Genomic DNA, 11,353 nt, shown 5'->3' with positions numbered 1-11,353 from the left:
CAGTGGGAGGTTAGTTGAGCTTGAAGAGAAGGTCTCTGAAGAGCAAAGAGCTATACATCCTCAGGAACCAATTATTCATGAGCCAGTAGTTGATGTTCCTCTGCCACCTCGTAGATGTAGCAAGATATCTCGATCTACTGAAAAGTACATGGGTATGCTTATGGAGGAAGTAAAGAAAATATTTCTTATGAGAGATAAGGGTCATGGTGATGATCTTAATACTTTTGACGAGACGATGTCTGATATCAATTTTGAAAAATAGTTAGATACAATGAAGTCAGAAATTGACTCAATACACTCAAATCAAGTATAGATCTTAGTGGATACATCCGAGGGTATAGTATCCATTGGGTGTAAATGGATCTACAAAAGAAAAATAGATGCTGATGGTAAGGTAGAGACCTATAAAGCTAGGCTCATGGTAAAAGATTATAGTCAGTGTGAAAATATTGACTATCAGAAAATTTTTTCGTCCATAGCCATACTGAAATCCATCCACACTCTGCTTGCTATTACAGTTTATTATGATTATGAAATCTGACAAATGGATGTGAAAACTACTTTTCTGAATGGATATCTTGAGGAAAATATCTATATGGAGCAGCTTTTGGGTTTCACATCTGGTGATGGTGATCATCGAGTCTGCAAGCTGTAAAAATTCATATACTGATTAAAGTAAGCTTCTCGGAGTTGGAATCTTCATTTTGATGATGTGATCAAATCGTTTGGTTTCATCAAGAACAAAGAGGAACCTTGTATATACAAGAAAATCAGTAAGAGCATAATAATATTCCTCGTATTGTATGTGGATGATATTCTCTTTATTGAAAATGATATTCTCATGCTAATCTCGATCAAAAGATGGTTGTCTAAGAAATTCTCCATGAAAGATCTAGAAGAAGCATCCTATATTCTTGAAATACAGGTCTATAGGGATAGATCTAAAAAGATGCTGGGCCTATCACAAAAATTATACATAGAGAAAGTGCTGAAGAGGTTTAGCATGAAAAACTCTAAAAGAGGACTCTTACCTCTTAGGCATGATATTCATCTTTTCAAGATGATGTGTCTGACCACATCTGAGAAAGTTCAGCGTATGAGTAGGATTCTTTATGCCTTACTATAGGGAGCCTGATGTATGTATGCCGTGTATTCGACCTGATATTACTCTTGCTGTGAGTGTCATGAGTAGATATCAGTCGAATCTAGGCAAGAAGTATTGGATAGCTGTGAAGAACATCCTTAAGTACTTGAGAAGAACTAAGAATTTATTCTTAGTCTTTGAAGAAAGTTCTGAATTGCGAGTCGAGGGGTATACTGATTCAAATTTTATATCTGATCTTGATAATAGAAAGTCTATGTCAGAATCTGTATTCACATATAATGGTGGCGCAGTCAGCTGAAAAGTTTTAAGCAACCCATCATAGTGGAGTAGACACAGAAGCTGAATATGTCACTGGTTTGGATGCTATAAAGGAAGACTTCTATTTCAAAAAGTTCATCGCGGAACTTGAGGTTATGACATCGGATGCCATACTACTTTATTGCGACAACAATGGAGCTATAGCACTTGCTAGGAAGTCGAGGTCTCATCAGAAATCAAAGTACATCAAGCGGCGGTTCCATATTATACACGACTATCTTGAAAAGAAATATATTGAGATATGAAGAGTAGACTCCGTGGATAACGTGGTAGATCTGTTGATAAAATAATTGAGTCAGCCAAAGATGAAAGTCCACCTTGAGAAGATAGGACTTAGATTAGTGACCAATTGATTTTTATCCAAGTGGAAGATTGTTAGATGTATATCTTAGAAGTCAATACAGCTGACACAATGTAATAAGTTCAAGATGCAATTTTGTACTTAATATATTGATTTGATCAATAAAAAGATAAGTTTTATTTTTATTCAAGAGTAATGTATCTTTGAATCGTCCATTGAATTAATACTTCGATATATATTCTTAAAGGTATTGAAAATTAGATTCATGTATAATTAATTTTTAATACTTTCGATCATGGTATCATCATGAGGATGGTGATCGATCCGAATAGATCGACGCACAGATCACTTCCTTCAGGATAAATGAGTCTCTGATCTACAGTATAAAGATACTGAGCGATGAGTGCGGATAGTTATTAGAGAACAACTAGTACTGAGTGTGACCATACGAGAGATCACTTGAATTTCTAATCAATTATTAGTGAAGTCGCTGGAGTTTGACTAACACATAAATATGACCTCATTGAGATCTTGTAGTTGATATTGACAACAGTTGATCCACTGTAGGAGTAGAGTGCATATCTAAATAGAATCTATCGATCTTGATAGAGAAGAGTAGTCCTATAAAATTTGAGAGGCTAAGTCTGAGAGTCCGTGGCCACAGTTGTGTGATTGATGAAAAAAAATTTTTATGAGGATCACAATTAGGCTCCAGCTGATCGAATCTATCATATGACTGATGACGAGGTTTGATAATTTATATATGATCTGCCATCTAGTTGGGACTCATAATAGAGAGACTGAATCATATGTTAACTACACCTTGAGGTTCTTTTTTGATTCTATTTAGTTGCCATTACATACTATTAGGTATCACTGATGGATTGTGAGAGCTCATTAGGATTGCTCAGGATCGACAATCCTTAATAAGTTAGAGTAGAATTATTCTGATCGATTGAAAAGAGTTTCAATGATACTATGATAGAGATCATTATATATCTCACTACTTGATAAAATTGAACCTATAGGGTCATACAATAAAGTGATTAGACCTGAAATAAATAATTGGATTTATGAAGTCTCAATTGGATTTAGAGAAACTCTATTGGGTTCAGGATAACTTTGCTAGTATATGGTTGGACCAAATTTTCACTTTATATTTGAATTACTTATTTGATAAGATTAATTCAAGTTAATTATCTGTTAATAATCTAAATGAATTAGATTAATTGGTTTCCAATTGTTGGGTACTTAGGATTTTGGATCATATGAATTAAGGGATCAAATTTTTAATCAATTTTTTTGATTATTTGCATAAGGTTCCACTTTATTTAATCAAGTTGAACGTGCCCACCTAAAAGAGGACATGTGGGACCAGTATAGAGCATCCCTTAGGCCTCATGTGGCATATGAAAAAGTAGGTGCAAAGGCTCCAATAGTTGGCACCTAATGGATCCCCTAAAGAGGATCAAATAACTAAGGAAATAAGGATTCCTAATGCAAATAGGACTTGTATGAAGAAGCTATTTGGTTTTGAATAGGATTCAAAATTTTTGCCTATTTAAAGGGGCCTTCTCTAAGGCTCTTTACTTCTGATTTTCAATAGCCCACGCCTCCCATAAGACCTTCCCATAAGACCTCCCCATGCCCCTTTTCTCTTCTCCCTCTCTTCTCTCTTCTAGCTCCAACACCGAAGGAGCTTGGGCATCTTCCATCTTCCATGCCCAAAAGGAGTTTGGGCGTCATTTTTATTTACTGATTTTTAAACCTTGATTGCTTCATAATCAAAGAAAGAAGAGCAAGAGAAGAAGAGAAGAAAAAGATCAAGAATAGGATCAAAGAGTTGATCACGATCTAGACTTCGTTCAGATTCGCAGGGTGATCGTTCTTAGAAAAAAAGATCAACATTAAAGAGAGCTGTTCTAGATTGATCCTAAGTAGATATCTATAGAGGTCGGATACTTGCGCGGCTAAGAGAGAACCTACTCTCTTCCAGATACAGATTTGAAGAAAAAAATTACGAAATAGATATGTGATTCGATCACATCTTTAATTTCAGTATAAAATTTAGCACATATTTAATTTCAGCATATGAAGTAGATCCTTATATTTTATGTTTTATGCATGCATGATTTAGATTACAAGGTGTTTTAATTCTTTATTCTGCTGCATTATTTAGAAAAAAGAATTTTGAAACATACATGCATGCTCCAACACGAAATTTCAATATTAATCACTTCAAAAAATATACGCTGAATACATGATATACTATACATATCCATAAGCATCAAGCTTTATCTTAATCTTATTTAGTTGGCTTTATAAATTTGCTTACCATTTTATATCAACTTATTTATAATATTTCTTAAGTTTTTCTTTATCTTTTTTTTATAACTTCCATCCATGTCATTTTCCGTTCCTTTTCTTTTTATTCTAATGTTGATAAGAAATATATGCTCTATATATTATGTAAAACTTGAGTTTTAGAGTCCTTGTGCGACCCTGCTGACCTAAATGTAACATCCGCTGGATAAATGCAGGTTACCTGAACCTACAAAATGATTGTTGGTTGAACTTGAAGTCAAGCAAGAGCTCTAGTCCTCGGTTTCAATTGGATGCAGAGAACTCTAGATCATCAGCTTATCAGGACAACCGATTCTTCATCCTTGACCATCCTCCCTCAATCAAGAAACTGACGTTGGCTGATTCCGGATCGAACACCAAATATAGAGGACTTTTCCAATCTTTAGGGCTTGCTAGGAGATTCTGGATGCTAATATAATGATTAGGAATTGGAAGGCAAAGAGCTACCGGTTAAGTTTCCTTGTATAAGAGATTTATCCATTCCACAATTACAAGAACATTTTAATTCCTGTCAAACATTTACATGCTTGTAAGTGGGATAAATATATTATGAGAATTTTTTTTGATTATGGACTGCCATTAAATATTTTTTTATTTTATTAAAATGGATCGATTATATGATCCGGATTAATAGACATGCATGTAAGTCCAATATTGTTAGTTATCCTTTTGTTTTGGTCTGGATGCACATGATATTGGGTTGGTGTGGTTGGGGCGGCACAATGTAGGCTTTGACCCAACTTGAGCCCGTGATGGGTGCATGGCCTGTTAGGGTTTTGTTTTAAACGGATAGGTTTCCTCTCCACTTCCTATAAATACCATGAGATTAGTTCTCAGACTTGTCCTATCGAATAGCTGCCTGTTGAGAGAAAACAGATAAAGAAGGATTTCGCTCTCGGTGTTCGTCTAAGCATCCGCTGATCAATTTTTCTTAGAAAATCAATGATGAACATAGGTAAGCTTCTATGTTTTCTGTATTCTAATCTTCTACATAGATTCATGGGAAAATCTTCTACATATATATGATTGGATTCTTATTCTCCACCTATAAACAAATTTACCTTCCCAACTCATTGATCTCTAAATCTAAGTTTAAAAAAAAAATCATTTTTTTCACTTCATGTAAAAAAAGTATCATCATTTTTTGTCATTGTTTTATCCGAAAAGAATCATTTCACCACTTATTAGCAGAGAAATAATCTGAATTTTTTTATGCATAACTAAATTCATGTGAAATTTGACGTATGAGGTAAAAATAAGGTTATCTATGCGAAGAATTAATTAGACGATGTGAAGAGCACACTCTTTTTCACCCTTTGGTTCGTATGATCAACCTCTCTCTCTCTCTCTTTTACTGTACCAAAAAAAAACTCTCTCTCTTTTACCTGTTACCTGGACACTGCCAGGTTTTTTGCTAGAGCTGCAGTCGGAACCCACGATGGATCTAGAAAGCAATAAATGAGTCCTGGTCAGAAGGGCTGTGTCCAAAACTAATTAATTCAAATAGAAGTGTTGCCGCGTAGAGTTGGGAACCAACCAACCTCTTCATTACAGTAAATTTAATATAAACAGGCAATTGAGATTTTATTTGATGGGGACATCACTGCTGCTTGGATTGCCCATCTTTCTTATAGTTATTATTATTATTATTTAAAAAAAATGTCCCATCTTTATGTTGGCAAAAATATGCTTACAAATGAATTGCTTACGGGTTTACAAGACTATACCAATGGTTGGTGGGTTGAGATAATAAGTGTTGAGAAAAATATCATAAGATTTGATCCATAATAAATTCGAACGACGAACGGAGTCCAATGAGTCCAAAAATAGTCCAAACAAAGTTCAGATAAAAAGAGATACGTACGAAAAAAAGCTGGAACAAAAGATACGACCCACGGGCCACTAGAGGGAGCCCACGGGCCGCGCAGGCCGACGGCAGAGTGGGCCAGGCCCAGCGGAGGAGCAGGCGTGCAGCCCACATGCAGGTGCGGCCCAGCGGGCTTGATCAGCATGGTCCAGGTACCTAATTGGACGGTAGAGGTGTTGTTAGAGTCCTAATTCAACCCTATTTCCGATACAGATCCAGATTGAGGCCTTTAAAAGGCATTGTGACAGTAGAGGAGCGGACTGTGGTAGCAGAGCAGCATGGTTCGGTAGAGACCTGGGTGCAACAGTCGAGAGAGAGAGTTCAGCAACAGTAGACCTTGGAGAGAGCCAGCAGAGAGCAGAAACAAGAGCTTCAGACAGACTGTCAGGCAGTGAACATCAGTCGTTCCAGAGATTCAGAGGATCTCCTAGGAAGAGAGAGCTTTTGTGAGGGAGAGCTTCTTGTTGAGAGAGAGAGATTGGTGTACAAGGATTGAAGGTATGATCTCTTCTTGTAAATTTTTTTTCTTTTCTCATAGTGAAGCTTGCATGCCTCGTAGAGACAAGCCTTTTGGCTGATCCATATATTTAATTCTGCTTTTATTTTATTTCTTCTTTCTTCCTATTGCAACACATGGTACTGGATCCTGCACAATAAGTGGTCTCAGAGCTAGGTGGCACCAGGGTGCAGGTTGTGTTGGTGGTGATCAAGAGTGAAGATGGAAACAGGCTCAATCAAGATGGAGATCAATAGATTCGATGGAAAGAGCAATTTCTCCTTGTGGTAAATGAGGGTGAAGGACGTGCTCATTCAACAAGGGTTGATCAATGCTCTCTTATGCGAGAAGAAGCCGACTATCATGGAGGTGCAGGATTGGAGGCGACTCCAGATGCAGACGGTGAGTACGATCCGCTTGTACCTAGCGGATGACGTAACGATCCATGTGCTTGGTGAGACTTCCCCCATACGATGTAGTTGAAGCTCGAAAAGTTATACGTGACGAAGTTCCTCACCAATACTCTCTTCCTCTGGAGGTAGTTCTACCAACTGCGGATGACTGAGGGATAGAGTGTGCAGGAGTATCTCAGTCACTTTCTGAAGATCTTCACCGACCTCCTCAGTGTTGGCAAGAAAGTTGAAGAGAAGACTAGGGCATTGGTTTTGCTAGCATCGCTTCTTCTTTCGTATGAGTCCTTAGTGACTGCTCTTCTAGTGGAGAAGAGCACCATCAAGATAGACGTGGTCACCGCAGTAATTCTTCAAAACAAAATTCTTAGGAAGGAGAACTCAGCTTCGAGCTCAGATGACAGCAACTCAGCTTTGATGATTTTTGAAGGAGCAGATGGCGGCAGATGGAGCGAAGGAGATCATGACGAGAACAGTCCAAGTCTAGAACAAGGGACTTGAGCAAGATCAGATGTTACTGGTGCGATGAGTTGGGACATCTAGCTAAAGATTGACCACAATGAAGAGATCGGATGAGGGCTATTGCAGCGACGACCAGTAGCGAGTTAGAGGATGATATTGTGGTGATATCTGATGAGGTATTTACTTCTTTCCAATAATGGATTTTAGATTCTGCATGCACCTATTATTTATGTTGCAAAGAAGAGCTGTTTGACTCCTTGGAGAGTAGTGAGGACACTGTTCATCTATCGAATGGATCGAACTATGCGATCAGAGGTATCGGGATGGTCAGCTGGAAGACATATGATGGTGCAGTGATGAGATTAGGAGAGATCTGATACATATCCGATTTCAGATAAAATCTTATCTCACTGAACAGATTGGATTTGATCGGCTACAGGTGGAGAGCTGATGGAGAAATCGTGAAGGCTTTGCACGACAATAGGGTGACATTGGAGGGGAAGAAGAGGATGAAAGGACATTATTATCCGATGAAAATCTCAATGCAAGGTGAAGCTTCAGGAGTTAGGGGGAGTCCAGGGCAAGGTGGAGCTCCAGGTGGAAGTGGATCGGACATGAGATGCAAAATTTGAGAAGATGAGAGATGATATCACAGAGTGAAGTTTTTATTACTACAGGAGGCTACCCCGAGCAGGTCTCAGGTCAGAAGGAGCACAGCATACGATGGAGATGGGATCGAGCAGCCAGGCTCGACTCCTATGTTTGTCTATCCATGATCAGCAGGCATTTACCTCAGGGTATGGGGGTGAGAAGATTCAAAAAAGCTCTTAGAGTTATGAGGAGACCGAATATCGAGTCAAGATGAAGATTGTTGAGAAAAATACCTCAAGATTCGATCCATAATAAGCTCAGAACGAGGTTCAAGATGACGAACAGAGTCCAACGAGCTCAAAAGCAGCCCAAATGAAGTCTAGACGGAATAAATATGCATAAGAGAAGGTCGGAATAGAAGGTACGGCCCACAGGCCGGTAGTGGAGCAGGCGTACGGCCCACGCATAGGCGTGGCCCAGCGCACAGGCATGCATGGGCCAACCACAGGCGAGGCCCAGCGGGCACGCGCGAGGCATGACCCACGTCTTCATGCAGTCCATCGTGGACTGTCGGTCCGCGAGAGGAGTAATGGACCACGAGAATGTTTTCTAGGTGATTCTCACAGTCCACCTTGGGTCGAAGGTCGTTTTTGGGCATTTCTTGAGGTAATTGCACGATCAGACGGCTGGCGGCACAAGCAGGCTTGATCAGTGTGGTCCAGGTACTCAATCAGATGGCAGAGGTGTTGTTGGAGTCCTAATTCAATACTATTTTCGATACAGACCTAAATTGAGGTCTTTAAAAGATGCTGTGACAGTAGAGGAGCAGACTGTGGTAGCAGGGCAGCGTGGTTCGGCAAAGTCCTGGGTGCAGCAGTCGAGAGAGGGAGTTTGGCAGCAACAACAGCAGACCTGGAGAGGTACTAGTAGAAAGTAGAAGTAGGGACTTCAGACAGACTGTTAGACAGTAGACAGCGATCGTTCTAGAGATTCTGGAGATCTTCTAAAGAGAAAACTTTTATGAGGGAGAGCTTTTTGTTGAGAGAGAAGGATTGGTGTATGAAAGTTGAGGGTGTGATCTCCTCTTATAAATTTTTTTTTCCTCATAGCGAAGCTTGCATGCCCCGTGGAGGCGAGTCTTTTGGCTGATCCACGTATTTGATTGTATTTTTATTTTATTTCTTCTTTGTTTCCTACTACAACACGTGGTACCGGATCCTGCACAATAATAAGAAGGAAAGTAACTTAAGTCATCTCAAGCTTTTAGCTGATTTTGGATCACTATCTTACTATTTCAATCAAAACCGACTTTTAATAATGACAATCTTTATAAGCATTTTTTCAAAAAGATCATCCTTTTAAGCAATCAGAATCGAAATAGGAATGGATGGAAATGAGAATCGGAATAGTCATATTCTTTGACATGTTTGGTTCATAATCGAAATCAGAAAAATTTTTGAATATTAGAAGGAAATAGAAATTGAGTTTTGGAAGACTAAAGTATTCTCATTTTCTCATGGAATCGGAATGGAAATGGGGCTCCTCGCAATCAAATGATTGGAATAGGAGTCACTCATTTCTATTCTTATTCTAAAGTCCAACTTTCTCCTACCAATGATGTTTTGCAAGGTAAAAGCAAGAACAAAAAGGAAAGAAAAAGTGCATGCATAGAAAATCAATCAAAAGCAAATGGAAGTTTGTGTTTCATTGGTAAAAAAAAATATTTTTAAAAATCAAAATAAAAAAAGAAAAATTAAAAGCAAGAAAAAATTAACATCTTGATATCATGGCATGAATGATCATGCCATCTGTTAGGAGAAATTTTATCTGAACCGAAGATAAGAAGAGATCGAGAGCCCGATATATCTTCAATCTAACCAACCCACCGTCAGTGCTAAAAAGTCTTCATCGGCTATAGTTGGGATGATTTCGTACTGACCGAAGACGTGAGATGATGGTCTTCAATCCATGCCTCGGCTTCTGCACCACTGTGGACATCATTATGCTTTAACCGTATGAAGTCCATCCGATTGAACTTGGAAGGGTCGGCAGTAAACTTCCCTGTTCTCCTTCCAAATCAGGCTATTATGAAAGGATATCGTGGTGCATGCCAAGTCACATGAAACCATTAAACTCAAAGGACTTAGACCAGGGGCACATGTGAGCTCCTGACCAACTGGCCACACATGGCCTACAGGTTTCGCGACAGCCTTGTTCCAGCCTGATCAGTGCATTGCAACCCAGGTGAGTGGCTCCGAGTGACCTCTCTATCGGCCAATCCTCCTTCGGTTAATCATTGACCTTCCACGACTTATGGCTTTCTTCTTGCCGGAGGCTCACCCCCCAGTTACAACTCACCTTTGGTCAGTGATCACTAATTAGCCGACCAATTCTCGGCTACCGATTCCAGTATCGGCCCCTACTCCTAGTTTTGGCCCCCAAGAAGGCTCTTTATAGCCTCGTCATATCATCCACTAAAAATGAAAGTAATCATGAGTAAGATAAACCCCTCATACTCTCAGCCTCTAGCTATTAACTCGTGCTATTAATTGATGGGGCCTGCATACGCCATGGGGTGACTATTCACTAAACTCAGAAAAGCCTAAAGGCCATGCATGGATTCCAAAGATACTCAATTAGAGAACAGAAAATCTCTGACAACCCATGCTCTTCCATAGCTCTAGCCTCCTTTATAAAAAGAGATAAACAGAGAACCCTTAAAGTACGTAACCTTTCTCTCTCTTGAATGCTCTCCTTTCCTATCTATTGGCCGAATTTCTAATTTGAGCATTGGAAGATCCCCGTCGGAGCCACCTCTGATCAAAACTTTTTTTACAGATCTCATCTCCAGTGGTCCGGTGTTCTATCGACTCCGGCCACTTCAGCGCTCGACGAATATCTACACCAACAGATTGACGCTAGAGGAAGGGGCATGTGTCCATTTTTTAGAAAGGGACATGCTATTCAATATATGTCGGCTGGTGGAAGCTCTAGTCGAAAATCATGCCCTGCACTAGCTACTGAAGACATCTCCATCACCCTCTCTACCGACTCTCGAAAAGAATCAGCACCAGTTCAATCCTCTTGCCATCCAGATGCGGATGCTAATTGCGGCGGTCCACACTATCCAGTGATCAAATCTAGCATAGAAAAAAGGTGTCCACCTGTAGATGATCCTAAATTCTATGGGGATCGTCGGATCCTTGATGCCCTTCAGGAGATACTCAAGATTCCTGAGACCACGAATAACATAGAAGTAGACATGGGCATTGGATCGTGCCTGACACGGCCAGGCTCCAAACGAGCCATGCCAGGCATGATCCATTTATCCCGAACCCTAGCCTAGCATGACCCTAGACCTAGGGTCTGATGGGTCGTGCCAGGCACAGCCCAGTGGCCTGTCAGGCCCGCAGGCCTGATGGGCGGCACATGGGCCTGT

The sequence above is a fragment of the Elaeis guineensis genome, chromosome 16 (genome assembly GCF_000442705.2).
Source record: "Elaeis guineensis isolate ETL-2024a chromosome 16, EG11, whole genome shotgun sequence".
Classification (NCBI taxonomy): Eukaryota; Viridiplantae; Streptophyta; class Magnoliopsida; order Arecales; family Arecaceae; genus Elaeis; species Elaeis guineensis.
This window is presented reverse-complemented; position numbering follows the sequence as displayed.